Below are 15,425 nucleotides of genomic sequence, written 5' to 3'. Positions count from 1 at the left end.
AACAGATATAATAGGTAAAAATGTCAAAATAGGGGTACAGCAGTCAACACCGTGTCAAAATCTTAATCACAAGAAAAACAATCAAATATTTAACAAAGAGGCATAAAAAAGCATATATCACATTTAACAACCTCGTTCACTGCATACATATTCTTGTATTTTATTTATGTATGCCAAATCAACCCATAAGGGATCGAGGGATTTTAAGCACTGGGACCAAGTCAGGAATAAGACCGACGGTGATCTACAGTTAATAATTTCTATGTCTTTTGGTCTCTGGTGGAGAGTTGTCTCATTGGCAATCATACCACGTCTTCTTATTTTTTATATTTATACTTATCAATAAGTGATTAGTTCATATTAGCCATAATAAGTCCCTTGCAACTATCTTTCGCCCAGTGTTCAGTCTGTAAATTCTGGGTATAGAGAAAAAAAGACGTTTCGTGGTATAAGTAAATTCGTAAATCGCTGATTACAAAAAAAAATAAAAAAAAATAATTAAGATTCGATATCAATAATAAAACAAACAGATAAGAAGGAATTCATTGAAAAAGTTTTGAATTGTCAAAATCTTCGCTTGGTCATTATAGGTTAAAGTGTTTATTGAAAACTTCTATTACAATAATGGACAGAGACATTATTTGTTTGTTTTACAATTTATAAATTCTTGTCGGAATTTTATAAGGCATTCAAAACTCTATGATTGAAAGCTCATTTCTCTAATCACGATATAATAAACAGTCATATAAGTAAAAGGTGTGAAAATAAATGTTCCTGTCATAAACAATATTAACTACGGGCAATATCCCCGTACTTAATCCTATTGATTTTTAATCACCAGTAAACCAAACTATGACACGGTAATTAAAAACTTGCAGTTATTTTCCATGAACAGTTTTAATCAATTTTTAAAAGTAAATTATCACTGATATTCGATATATTTATTATTGATTTAATCATCAAAATACTTGTATCTTCTTTCAATAAAAACACGTGTTATGTTACAATGTTTATCGCTAATCAACACTATACTAGAACTGCATAACATAACCGGAAATAAACATCCGACTCCATACAAATTTCTCGGGATTATTCTTCGTTGAATTCTTAAAATTCGTGGTTCGGTGTGACCCACGAAACCCACGAAAATTGGTATACAACGAATAAAAATGAATCCACAGTATTTAATAAATATCAAGGTTAAAAATAATAAATGGATTTGACTTCATAATAAACAAAGCTACTAATTCAACGTTCTTATGCTTTCGTACGGACCAAATGTAAATAGTCAAATTTCTACTGAGTTATTAGAGAAACGCGAATCATGCAACAAGCGCAATACTTTCATCTCTCATCTACAACGATTACGTATTTAAAATATGCAATCGGAATTGATAAAAATCGGGCCAAAACGTAAACACATCAAAGGCGTACGAGCTTGACCTTCCTCTGTTAGTTTTACCTGATTTCATTGGAAGTAATCATTCTTAACCGGGCGAAAAACATAAAGGAAAGCGCTGACAAAAAAATTGAATCCTCGACTCAAAGTATTTATTGTATAAGGCTATTGTGGCTACAATATTCGTTGTTTATCAATTCTTCCATTACAAAAAAAATGATAAATAGAAATGACAATATTTAATTATTTTGGAACCTTATTTTGCTATCAGTATAAAAATAAGGAGACGTGGTATCATTGCCAAAGAGACAACTATCACCAAAGTTCAAATAAAGTAGATGTAAGCAATTAGAAGCAATCGTACGACCGTCAACGATGAGAAAAACCATAACGTATAGACATTGTAAAAGGCCTCGACATAACAAATGTGAAACAATTCAACTGAGAAAAATAACGGAATGATTCATAACAAAACAATTTACGAAAAACAGATATTACAGGCAAGAAACAACGAAAACCCCTCAACTACATGCTCTTGACTTTGGACAGACACATAAAGTGCATATATTGACAACAGACACATTGTTATGTACAGATATAAATGCTACCGGTATGGAATAATAAGTTAAGAAAAGTGCTCACACTTTACCTTCATTTCTTTTTAGGTCAATCTTGAATAGTTGTATCCATAATACAGTGCAAATAAGGTGGGGGAATCAGAAGAACATCATGGCTAAAACGAAAAGATAAGCAACAGTCCACGAAACACTATACAGTGGCCCCTCACATGATACTAATTGAAAGTTAAAATTTAAAGTCTCATTCGGTGATGAAAAGAGGACGAAATATGGTCAAATGTGCCTTAAATAATCCTCGGACATTAACAACATTGTACGAAGCAACACTCTATTAAAGAATTCATAGTAAGAAACGCATGCCCTGGAGTAAAAGATCAGTTGGTGAGATATTCCTCCCAATGTAGGTGCTGCTGGAATGTTGTTACATAGAAATGGAAAGTTAAATATGGTTAAATTGAATGTATCTCCTTTGTCGTAATGTTTAGTTTTCAGTCGACCCTTGTTGACAATTTCTAGATATAAAGCAGAATTATCTGTTTCTGTTATATCCTTAGTTCCTATTCAATGGGATTGATGTGATCTAATCAGTCACCGAACTTTGAATGATTCAGTGAAAACACATTTATGTTTTATGGTGTTTCATTCTAATGTATGGAGGTCGAAATAATATTACTTTTTTTTTCCAAAAATTTTTTAGATATTAAAACACACCTAAATATGTATTGCTTTACAGTTATGAACACTTATGGTCCTACATCATGTCGATACTTATATCGACATTGCACAAGGTCACGTTTTAGAGACAGATTGCTTATGACGTCTAAACACTAATTACGTTGGATGTGATTTGTGCAAATCTTATGATTCAATCTATTTCAAATTGATTTGTACAGTCTTATGTGTAACTGTTACATGACCGCTGACATACACATTTAACACCGACACATTTGCTTGTTACAAGTCACACGAGCCTGGTATTCTTTGGTTGTTTGTTGGTTGATGTTTTCCATATTTGTTTTCCGTTTATTGGTTTAGCATAAAGATGTCGTTTGTTTTCTCGTTTGAAAAGTTTCACGTTTTGTCATTCCGGGGCCTTTAATATCTTATTGCATAGTATAGACTTTGCTCATAATTGAAGGCCAAACGGTGGGCAATAGTTGCTTAGATGAGTACAATGTTGTCTCATTGGCAATCACAGCACATCTTGAAAAAATGAACCACCAAAGGATTACTAGGAATTAGAACTAATGTCAAAACGACTTATCCCATCCTGCAGTAAAGCACCGGCTGAAAAGGGACTTATGTTTGACTGTGAGTACAAATTAAAACATAGTTTGAGTCCGATGGGAACTTGACTTAACCTATATTTCAGTCAGTACTTGCATCTCATATATCACAGTGAACTTGAAATTAAGGATACTACTGATATTAGAAGGGCTGCTTCATACCTTGATCTTTTCCTCAATATTGACACAGATGGACGACTTCAGACTAAAATCTATGACAAACGGGACGATATCAACTTCCCTATTATCAATTTTCCATTTTGTCAGCAGAAACATACCCTCTGCCCCGTAGTATGGTGTTTACATATCTCAATTGATACGTTATGCTCGTGCATGTTCACACTATACGGACTTCATATACAGGAGTGTGCTCCTTACGCAGAAACTGCTCCAAAAGATTGAAAATGACACTCCTCAAATTTTATGGATACCTAAATGGTCTGGTTAGTACCGAACGTGGCCTATTCCCGAATATGACTGCTTTACCGAGTGTGAATTCGCATTGCTATACGACGTGACTCGGTATTTATATATCCAACATTCATGTATTTAGTTTTGATGTTTCTTTTGTAAGTCTTTCTGGATATCTTGTTATGTATTATGTTCGCTGTTGAAGACGACGTGGTTCGGTATTTATATATCTCGCTTACGGTCATTTTGTTGTTACTGTCTTATAAGTGTGGGTCATTCTGTGCTGAGTTGTTGTCTGTTTATTTCGTTTGTGGTTTGAATTCTGTATTTTTGGTACATTTCACATATGTCTTATTGGTCAGTATAGTCGAGTTGCTCGTGGTTCGTCTACAGAGTTTTTGTTTTAAGATGTTTGTTTTCATGTTTACTGTTTGGTCTTACATGAGTTGCCTTATATAACAGTTATTTTATTGTTTTTTTAATTTTCTATATGTATGTAAAAGTTAAGATAAAAAATCAGCTACTTCATTTATATGATTTTAAGTTTAAAGCAACTATATGCACAGGATTTTTTTTTGTTTACACACGGTTTTGATTTAGGAGAAAAAACCTACATGGTTAGAAAATACAAATAATATCACCATTACATACACAATTCCATTTTAATATTCTTGTCATGGTTAGAAAATACATAAAATAACACCATTACCAACTCAAGAGAAGGATAGAATTGTGTGTGCACATTTGTTGCTTTAATAAAAATGAAACGTAATGGTTTTACATACTTATGTTAAAAGTTTAATGAAATAAGAAATGTTAATATTGTTCCACTGTTGATATCAAAATTGGTTGTCCGACATCTTCATTCCTTAAATGGAATTCTACACCCATATGGAATGCATGTAAGCCGTTTTGATAGCATTTTATAGTCTTTAATCTGAAATTAAAACAAAAAAAAAATCATTTAAAATCTCTGTAATTAGAAGCAATTATATGAAATCTGGTTTTAGTCTTTAGCATTATTTTTAATATAATTATACAGTTACGTATCAAATTTATACTGAACGTGAACTCAAAGCGTAACACCGTACTTTGAAAGTAACAAGATTACTATTTATTTAACCCAAGTGGGATTTCTTATTATAATGCTCATTATATACTCGATGAAATTTCAAGTTTGTGACAAAATTTATTATTGAAAACAACTTAAACTTCGTAGGAAAATACAGATTCCCATCTAACATTCGTGTATAATGAATTTTCCTAAAACTTTATTGAAAAAAAAATTTACCATTTGTCTCTTTCCATTAAAAAGACTGTTATCAGCCTCGCTATTCTCAGCATTTAAATTTGCTGGCATAAAATAATCGAATTTGGAGAGAGGTAATTCATCCAATGTAGAAAAATCTTTACGTCTATCTTTATCTATCATGTCCTCCAAGTTATTTCGATCTATAAACTGAAATGGAAGAATTAATGTAAGGTTAACATTGTATCTTTAAATGTTATGTAAATAAATGTACAAAAATATAACAGTAACTGACTGCTTGTTTTTTGTTTGTTTTACTATTTTTTAATTTTGTATTTAAAATTTTCTAACATTAGATTTCATCGTTATTGTACTCTTTCGATCCGTAAGAAATTTAACAAATAATAATTCTGACATTTAAATATCATTAAAATGTGTTAAAAGGAAAAAGGAGTACAGCTTAGTAGAAAGTGATATACACGTTATAACTGTATGAGTGTACCGATTTTGTCATCATGTAGAGGAAGTTCTTTCAAACTGTTAATGTCTTTTAAAGGCATTATACTAGTCACACAAATATTTTAATCGGTTGCAAAGATTGGCTGTACACTGCATAAGAACCACATGTTATATGAATTGATCGAAGTTGATGTTAAAGAACTCGTTAAGGATACCAGGCTAATTATGAAAGTGTAAATTAGTCTAAAAATAATGAAATGGAATACAATAAATATATTATCACTGTAGTGCCATTGCTGTACAATACAATTAAGTTTAGTTTAGTTTAAACATATTTTACTTGTTACATCTAAGCAAAATGGAATAGACTCAAGTAAATCATACTTATGAAGTCTTCCCTATAATACAAAAAAAAAAAAAAAACACACAAAAAACAAAGGAGTAGCGCTTTCATATTGATGTACTTCATCTCAAAGTCACAGTGTGGCCTTCAACACGGAGTAAAAAAAAAACCCAAAAAAACTCTCACCTCACTGCAATTTTAAGACGGCCCCTAGCACCGATTTAAGCGGAATTCTTTGCAAAATAATTCGGATAGACTTTGTAAGATGCAACAATATTGACCTGTTAATAAAATCTTGAACTTGTTTGAAAATTGGGAGATTTTGTTCATTCGAAAGTTCAAAGTCTTCCCAAGTTAACAGATTAGTATCTACAACAAAGTTTTCGGTAAGCCAATCATGATTGTTGAGTAAAGTTTCTCTACATTTAGTGTATTTTTGGCAAACAAAGAAGAAATGATGAACATCCTAAACACTATCTACATTGACAGGGAGGAGCGAGTTTAATGTTAGCTTTGAAAAGGTCAAAGCTTAAACATTAAAATGAACATCACAATTGAGCTAAAATAATATTCAGTTTCCTCGGACCCTTCAGATAATCCGTTGAAACTTTACTCTGAACACTATCATTTTTCAATTCTTTCTTAAATTTAGATATAGAGTCGATGTTAAGAATTTTTTAATCAAGCTTATTCCATTCTCGTAATTTGGATGTAATAAAAGATTCAGTAGTTAGGGAAATTCTACATAATGGAACAATGATATTTTGACCGTTTCGCAACGGATAATTGGTTGCACTTTGAACACATGGGGGGACAACATTACGCATATACTTAGGTGCATGTTTTGATTCATGTCATAGAACATCTGTAATTTTCTTCTTCTCGTCTTTCATATTAAGATTTCCAGCCAATTTTAGTGTACAGAGTATTAGTTTATGTGAAAAATGGTAGACCTGTTACAATTCTTGCGAATTGCAATTGCAAGTTTCCTAATTTATTTGAATAACATATCCTACAATTATTCGAAAAATAGGTAGAGTTTTTCTAAATTATTTTGAGACAGTCGGTATTTAAGTTTATGCATAACATTAAGGTGTTTCTTTACACTTGTAATTATACTTTCAATATGATTGTTTCATTTTGCGTCACTACTAAAGGTAACTCCCAGATGATTATGGGATGTTCTTACAGGGATTTATTTATCATTTAAGGAAAAGTTCAGATCTGGTAAATCGATATTCCAAAAATATCATAAATTCTGTTTTATCAAGATTAAATGACAGTAGCCATTTAGTTGACCAATCATCCAGCTCTTTCAGGTCGCGGTCGACCATGGATTCAATCTGTTTCCCATTGTTACCAGAATAAATGAATTTTGACACAATGACAATTTGTATTCAACTTATTGCTTTTTAATTATAGTTTAAGGATCATCCTAGCACGCGTTTACGAAATATAATAATTTAATGTGTTTTTATTATTATTGTTTTTCTACATTTACTTTCGAGCAACACTATGGTGAGGAACATTGTCAAATCGTGCGTAGCTTTGGTTTTCTGTAGTTTTGAATGTGAAAGAATTTAAGATTAAAATAACATGTTAAATGCATGCTCGAGTATTACAGATAATATTGTTCATGAATCTTGTATTCAGCTCAGTAGTCAGTACTTTGGCACTCACATGATTTATAACATACAGTTCTTAAATGATCCGTTGATGGATATAGATCAACGAAATTGAGAAACTAAATTTCCAACTCCCACAGGCAAATTTTACCTTAGATTGATTTAACGATACGAAAGTGGCGATAGAATACTAAAGTAATAATCAATAAGTCGAAGACAAACCAACAAAATCATGACTAAAAAGAGCCCGTCTCCTTTTTAGCTCGTCTTTATGCTTTAAATGAATTTATTTGATCAACTAGAAATACTATGAGCACTGCTCAAATAGACACCCATAAAAAAAGACATGCACACACAGTGGCACCCATTAGCACAAATCATTAATAATTTGTGGCATTATTTAAGCTACGTCAAGTTTAACTACGTTTGTGGCCTTGATTTTTCACCTCTACATTTCTATCTTGTTCACAACACGATTCTTGAACAAATACAATTCTATAACCGTCCAAGGTGAACAGTTTTCGACGATTTTTTGAACGGATAAAGTACTATAACTCCGCAACTTCATATCAAAAACTTATAAAAACCCCAAAGGGGAGCTTATTTTAATATATTTGAACAAGTCAACAAGGTTTCATGATAACTGCCAAAGCGTTTTTGAGTGATTGTCAGAAAACTGGAAAAACCCCCATTTTTTTATGAATAAAACCCCATAAATCGGAAACGTAAAATCTATAAAAATTGGTGGAAGAGTTTTTGAGTTATTGTCCGAAGTGTTGACGACGGACGGACGGTCAGACGGCAACGGTTTATCGTAATTTGTCTCATTTAACAACATGCTAATAACACAAAATAGAAAACTAAAGATTGAGCACCACGAATTTGGGGAAATCTTAGAAGTTCTGGCGGATACGCAGATGTACAACATAAAAGATAAATATGGAAGTCGGTGTATTACAAAGATTGATAAATGAAGATAAGGATATCAGAAATTAGTTTGGAATTAAGATACAATAAATTCAGATATATGTTAGACTTTATAAAAAAATATCTTTTGAAATAATAAAAACATTATAATAGTAATTGGCAATTTTCTTATAAAAAGTTTAACAAAATAAAGATAAATAGTTTGCCTTTATAAAAGCAATTTTAGCACTTTTGTAAGGCAGTGTAGAAAACACCTAACACACATTCAATAGGTTTAATTTTGGGTTTGAGCTCTTCGAATGCATTACATTTATACAATTTATTTTTTATATTCAAAGTTTTCATCACTTAACTTACTGTGCAATACTGTAGACAAACGAATCTATTATTACTCCATTTAAATACACCAACCAAAGATTTCAAACAAAAGTATAAATAGATTTTGATGTATTTCTACATGACATTGCCTCATTTTTCAGATTGGTTACTTACAAATTATTTACCTCCTGTATCTTTGTAAAAAAAAAAACAAATGTCAAAATTGCTATTATAGAACCTTTGCGGATTAGCCATTTGCTTTATCAATCCGAACGTCGCTTATGTTTCATCTCAAGCTGAGAAAACAAATGACGCTTTTAATATTTTTTTACCATTATTTCGCAAGTAAACAGCTGTTAACATTGGTATATGTTTGTAAATAATGCATTACAGGAAAGCGGATTTTAAATGAAAAACACCTTTATCGATAAGTGTCCACCATTACTGGTCATAACAGACGATCTTTTAAATTTTGACATCATAAAAGAAAATGTCAAATGCAACAATGCAACAATGCAAACATTTTGTCAAGTTCAAATGTCTCAAAATCCCAGGTAAAGTGTCGCGGTTTTCGAAAAATGTATAAAAATAAGGAGATGTGGTATGATTGCCAAGGAGACAACAATCCGTCAAAGTTCAAATAAAGTGGATGCAAGAAATTATAGGCAACCGTACGGCCTTCAACAATGAGAAAAATTCATACCGTATAGTCTTCTATAAAAGGCCCCGACATGAAGGTACATTACAACGTCAAATAACTACAACTGACATTTTAAAACATGTATATATATCCATTTATAGTAATTTACAAAGTAGAAAGTCTGGTAAGGGCTTACTTTGGCCTATAATTTGAAGTACGTCTGATGAAAGATTTTTTACATTTTCCAAACACTAAAGTGTCTACTTCAGTCGATTCAATAAGTTTATGTAAACGATTTGAACTGATTTGGTCATTAAAGACGATCAAATTCAAGCTCAGATATGAAAAATCTACCAAAGTATGCCATAAAACGTCACTTTTCAAATAGTTTTTGTGTAAAATGTAAATGGCCACATTCGTGTTCAGTCTCAACCTTTATATATGTTATGTATAATCATCGAATACAACATGGAATTAAATATTAAGACTGAACACAAATGCGGCCACTTCTATTTTAGACAAAAACCGTCTAAAATTAGCACAAATGCTACAATTGTGAAGATTTCAGCAATTTTGCATTAATTAATGATGCTAGTACCTGATGCAAGTGCATTGTTTTTTGTAAAAAAAAAAACCAGCCCATATTTATGCAACAAAAGTATTCTACTTTCCATTGAATAGCTAAAAGTTTATATTTTTGACAAATTTGTAAAAATGCTATATTGTGGGGCCAAAAAGGGGTCTTACCGGGCCTACTCCAAAGTTTAAAATTTCAAATTTCATTGACTATTCAGATTTGTGTGACAAAAAACTCAATTTGCAGATTCAATTTCATAATTGAAAATAATAAAATTTACTCATAAAAAGTCGTTGAACGATTAATTATTCCTCCGTCAACATTATTTAACGCCTTTAACTTGCCTCTATCCACATACCATACTACGTCAACGGACTGTGGTCTCCAAGTGACGAGTGTGATATTAAAGACAATTTCTTAATTTCATCTATTGAAAAAAATATATATATATTTCAAACCTGAATATTTGAGGCTAACGTAAATGAATATATTTTTTTAAGATAAAAGAAAGAAAATAACAAAACAAATGAAAGAAGTCTACTATATAATTGTTAACAATGGAACGGATTAAAAAATATAAATTAGAAATGATTGATTGATTGATTGTTGGTTGCTTAACGTCCAGTGGCAAATATTTCATGCATATTCAGGACGAGAACAAGTTCACAATAAATACAATAGGTAGGTTCTGTAATAGATTAAGGGATTAAGGTCGGAGAAATTTAGACTGCCACGGGTAATGAGGGTATATTGGATAGGGACAGAAAATTTAGCCTTGAAACAGGTCACCTATGGACCCCTCAAAGAGTTGTTGCAAGGGTTCTTAACGTGCAAAGAGCGTGGCACTCTCTTTAAACGAGGCATCGGATTTAACGTCCCCATTCTGACCGGACGTGGCTGCAAATTTGTACATCCCGCACAGCCAAACGGACGCCCCACTTTAGCACGGGTTTTACTGCCGGTCGGGGGAAGACCAATGGTGACCATACTTCTATTCCCCAGTCACCCTTGGGGTTAAATTAGAAATGAGAAAGACTCATACACAACTGAACCTCTTTTAAATCGTTGTCGCTATTTTTTTTTTATCATTATTACTATTATTATTACAATTATGTATCCACGTTTGTATAAATTTTGGTTTTTCAAATATTTTGGTCTCGACCAAAAGGACCTAATGTAGAGCCAAAACCGGACAAGGAATCAGAGCTTTGCACAAGGGAGATATATTCTTTAATTTAACATGATTTCTAAAATTTTATAACATAAACACATAATTATATAACGATTAATATTTTGGAATTTTTTTCTGATTAGATAGGTTTTATATTCAATTCCTATCAGAATATTTATAGTTATTGGCGAATGTTAAATAAACATTTTAGGATTTTTACCAAATAATATTTGAAGAAACAAAAAATACTTACAGTATATCCGCAGACACTGCCAAGGAGTGTAATCACAGTAACAAAACAAAACGCGTCTTGAGCCAATGTTGTCATACTGAATGTTACAACAAAATGTGTTAAATTAAACTATTCAATTTAATTGACTGAACGTTCACAATATTTGGTCTGCCTTTTTATAACGAAACTCCCATGTGGGTTTTATGAGCGTTATGTGCTTTCATTTAATATATTAGTTTATCTTGTGGAAACGCACAAACGGGAAGATTGATTTAAGAAAAAATCATTATATTTAGGGGTAAATAATTTTACTCAAAAATGTTATTTGATAAATACCTTTGCACATTGTTTGAATTGTAAGAGAACATGTCTTTAAATATTGACAAAAATTGAACTAATTCGAAACTTTACATGAAATTACCCATTAGAACCTCATATATTCCACAAGCTTTATAATTGTGAAATTTGAAAGTGTGACAAGTTCATGCTTTATAACAGAGCGATGCATCAATTTAGAGAAAAATGCTGAAAAAGTTCCAATAATTCGGTTTGTTTATTAGTTTTGACAACTATTTCTTGCATAATTGATCATACCTTTCCTGATTGATAGATCAGATGGGAGGTGATTCTCAAATGTATCTGTATGGGGATTAAGTATTAATGTTCACTAACATTTCACTGATGCTTTGATATTTTGCAAACCTATGTATTAATTGAAAAGATGTCAATATAAAATACTTTACTGCCAAGTGTACTGTGCGTTTTTGCTCGTAATGAAACCATTAAAAGTCAACTTAATGATATTATAATTCTGGAAAGGAAAAACTCCTGTTGATAAAACGAATATTTTGATAATATCAGAATATTTATACAAAGAGTATGTGATAAAAGTGGGAAAAAAAGTATTTTCAATGACTGATAATGATTTTTATTCTCTTAATTGAACTTGCAACAGAATAAGCAATATTTTATTATCAAATCTTCTATACAGAGAGATGACAATTAGTCCGGTAAACAATAAGGAAAGACGCGTCAAGTTTTTGAAATTAATGGCCTGTAAGTACTCTTATATCGGTATTTTGTGTCTTTTCATATTTTGCCATTGTCTCATTGGCAATCATACCGCATCTTCTATTTTATATTTAAAACCGCCACATTCATTATGTATCTGTCAAAAGCAATAAGCATTGGTTGAAATTTTTTTGCTGTCTTTCATAATTGTTTTTATATTTTTGTTGTAGAACTTTGGTTTCTCTTTGAGTCACATGTTGTTACCCAAAAGCCTCTTATAGCTTAATTAATGCACGGTATAGGTTTTACTTTTTGTTGAAAGGCATATAGTGGTCTTTAATGGAACATGCTATTTAGTTTTAATAGATAGCTGTCTCAATGGTAATCATACCACATATCTTTTTCATTTTATATTATATAGAATACCTACACGCGGGAAATACTAATCATAGAACATAGTCAATGCTTTTAAATGTCCTCTGGTTGTAGAGAAAAATAATATTATCAAAATTTTCCAAAAAAATATTTCATTTAATATCATTTCACCTTTTTCAGAATTTAATTGAATCAAACTAAATAATTCATAGTACACTTTAGAATATATGCAAGTTGATAGCATTATTAGTCTTCCAATCATTTATTAAGGAAATTTGTCTCAAAATGAAACACTGCCTGTCAACATTTACAACATATCTTTGAATGTACTTTCAATCGCTTTAAAAATACTTTATTTTAAGAAAACTCTGATACAAACCATTCACAATGAAACCATTGTTGAGATGGTTGTGTAGTTTTCTATTTATATTCACATTTCGCATATATCAACCTTACGATTTAGTTATTACGGATTTAATTGGCGATGATCAAATTTTAAATTGGCTTGGACTTTATATTTCGTTTTTTTTTTATAGATTTAATATTTCAAATTAAAATTTCTACGATTGTTATGAACAACTGAAAACAATTTATTATCATAGATTTTGGAACTTAATGAAAACAATTCCTACAAATTACAGCTTCATTTAGAATTCACTATTTATATGTCAACTTTGTATGAACGAATTGTAAGCATTGGCTTAACACGATCACTAACCATAACAACCTTTCAAATATTCATTCCAAAAAAAAAAAAAAAAAAAATAACATAAGAAACACGTAAGAAATTCGTTGTAGCTAAACAAAATTTTTTTTATGATCTGTACAAACTTCCGTTTTAAATTACATCGTATTTTTTGTAATAATGGGAGTTTTTAGCTCAGAGTCGGAACATAACTACACATTTCTGAAGTAAGAAAAATGGTCAGCGCGTATATCTATGCTATAAGTCATCTATCACAAAATTGTTCATTACCTGTTTCAATATTTCCATACAGTTTTTATTAATCTAAAACTATAATCGTTAACATTAATATGAGGCAGTTGTTACTTGTGAAAAAGGACAAAGTCGATATGAATATTTATTCAAATACTGCTTTTTGCGAAATTAAAACCCAAGTGAAATGTACTACAAGGCCATCAATCATTTTTACAATTTATCAATCATGAAATCCAAATTTAAAAACAAAAAAAATCACCATCGTTTAAAAAAGAATCCGTAATTTTTTAGATACCCTATACCATTGGCTTCATGATTGAGTGCTTAACAATAAATAACTCTTTACCAAATTACCAAAAAAATAAATATTCCCATCATATTTACACTTTTGATATTGAGCAAAATTTTGTCTCCGAATGACTTTAGATCTGTCTCCGAAAACTTTCTGCCGTCATGCTGCAATCACTTTTAGATTATGAAATCAAATGTTATAAATTGTAATGCAATATAATGCGAATACTTGTGTGGCTTTAAGTAATGGCGGCCGAAATTGCATACAAGTGTAAATTCGTCTTTCATCAGAGGCTGATACCAAATCTGCCTGATTGATGAGGTGAGTTCCCCCAGAGAACTCATTTTGTTTGCTATAAAATCGTATGTTAAATGAGCACTAGACTCATGTCAAGGCTGAAATAATGCTAACAATTTTAGATTCATATGTGATCTAATGTGTAAACCGATAGGAGCCTATTTCCATATTGTGAATTTCTGACTGATCTGATTGTGGATTCGTATGGCGGATAATGCATGCATAGCAATCTCATGGCAAGCGTATCATTTGAAATCAACAAATTAAACATCGTATAAATGATACACTTGGTGATCCCCTATCTATATTTAAAAACAGCTATGTAAACCTGGTCAAATACCAATTGGTAAATTACATAATATTTTCATGGAGTGTGACACAATCTCGTTTTCCAGCCTACTCTATGAATGAACGAGTATAATTACAGCATTTTGTCACCATAGGCTGTTCCCGCGTAACGATAAACATGAAGATGTTAAACGACAATTTCTGAAAATTAGATATATCAACATATGTATTGCTTACATCAACTTATCAGGTATGTTTAATGACAACCATTCAAAACTTTATACCTCCTTATTTTGATAACACAGAACAACCTATTATTTCGTATACATGCAAACAACCCCGTATGGCCATGTTATTACTGACGACCTCAATATCGTTCAAGACCGAGAGGAAAGTAACAAAAATGGCCAAAACATCGTCTTTTGTCTAAAATATATTGGAAACAGTCGCGTCAGGTCATAAAAGACGCTCTTTCATCATATTGTAAAAAAACGGTGTTATCTGGAACAAATTTGATAAAAAAAATAATAATTCTTATTTAAATAAATGTATGAATATTGGTCATATTCGAATATTACATTCTGATTTAAAAATAGATTAAAGGGTACATAATACGCCTATTTCTAGAATAAGAAACACACTTAAAGTAATCGCAAAGAGGTTTGTGTTCGTTCCGTCTGACAAAGAGGTCAACGATGGGTTGTTGGTATGACGTTAACACTACAGGAAAGTTATAAAGAATGACTTATAAATTCTTCTGTAAACAATCATATCATTTCCAAATCTCAGCTTAAGGCTTCTTCTGAAAAATTGAAAGTCCCTGCTCTGTATTGGTGACCTCATCTACACAAAGTCCCATAAATTATCGTTTCATTTCGACCTCTAAAAGTGTTCTACAACCCTTCAGTGTTTTTAACTAGTTTCTTAACTATTATCAAAGAACGTATTGTTGACTTTTGTAATAAAATATAAGAAAATAGTGGAAATAGCTATATTTGGATTGTAAA

At 31.2% G+C, this 15,425-nt stretch overlaps 1 long non-coding RNA gene across 1 annotated transcript; it reads right to left on the bottom strand.

Moving 5' to 3' along the window:
* Window positions 1-4,332: 4,332 nt before the first annotated feature.
* LOC127699251 (uncharacterized) lies at window positions 4,333-11,339 on the bottom strand. The gene is made up of 3 exons (XR_007981143.1): window positions 11,237-11,339; window positions 4,966-5,133; window positions 4,333-4,611 (listed from the first exon to the last, which is right to left on the bottom strand). It is a non-coding gene; the product is annotated as an uncharacterized LOC127699251 (long non-coding RNA).
* Between the last annotated feature and the right edge of the window lie 4,086 nt (window positions 11,340-15,425).

Source organism: Mytilus californianus, unplaced genomic scaffold, assembly GCF_021869535.1.
Source record: "Mytilus californianus isolate M0D057914Y unplaced genomic scaffold, xbMytCali1.0.p SCAF_4, whole genome shotgun sequence".
Taxonomy (NCBI): domain Eukaryota; kingdom Metazoa; phylum Mollusca; class Bivalvia; order Mytilida; family Mytilidae; genus Mytilus; species Mytilus californianus.
This window is presented reverse-complemented; position numbering and strand designations above follow the sequence as displayed.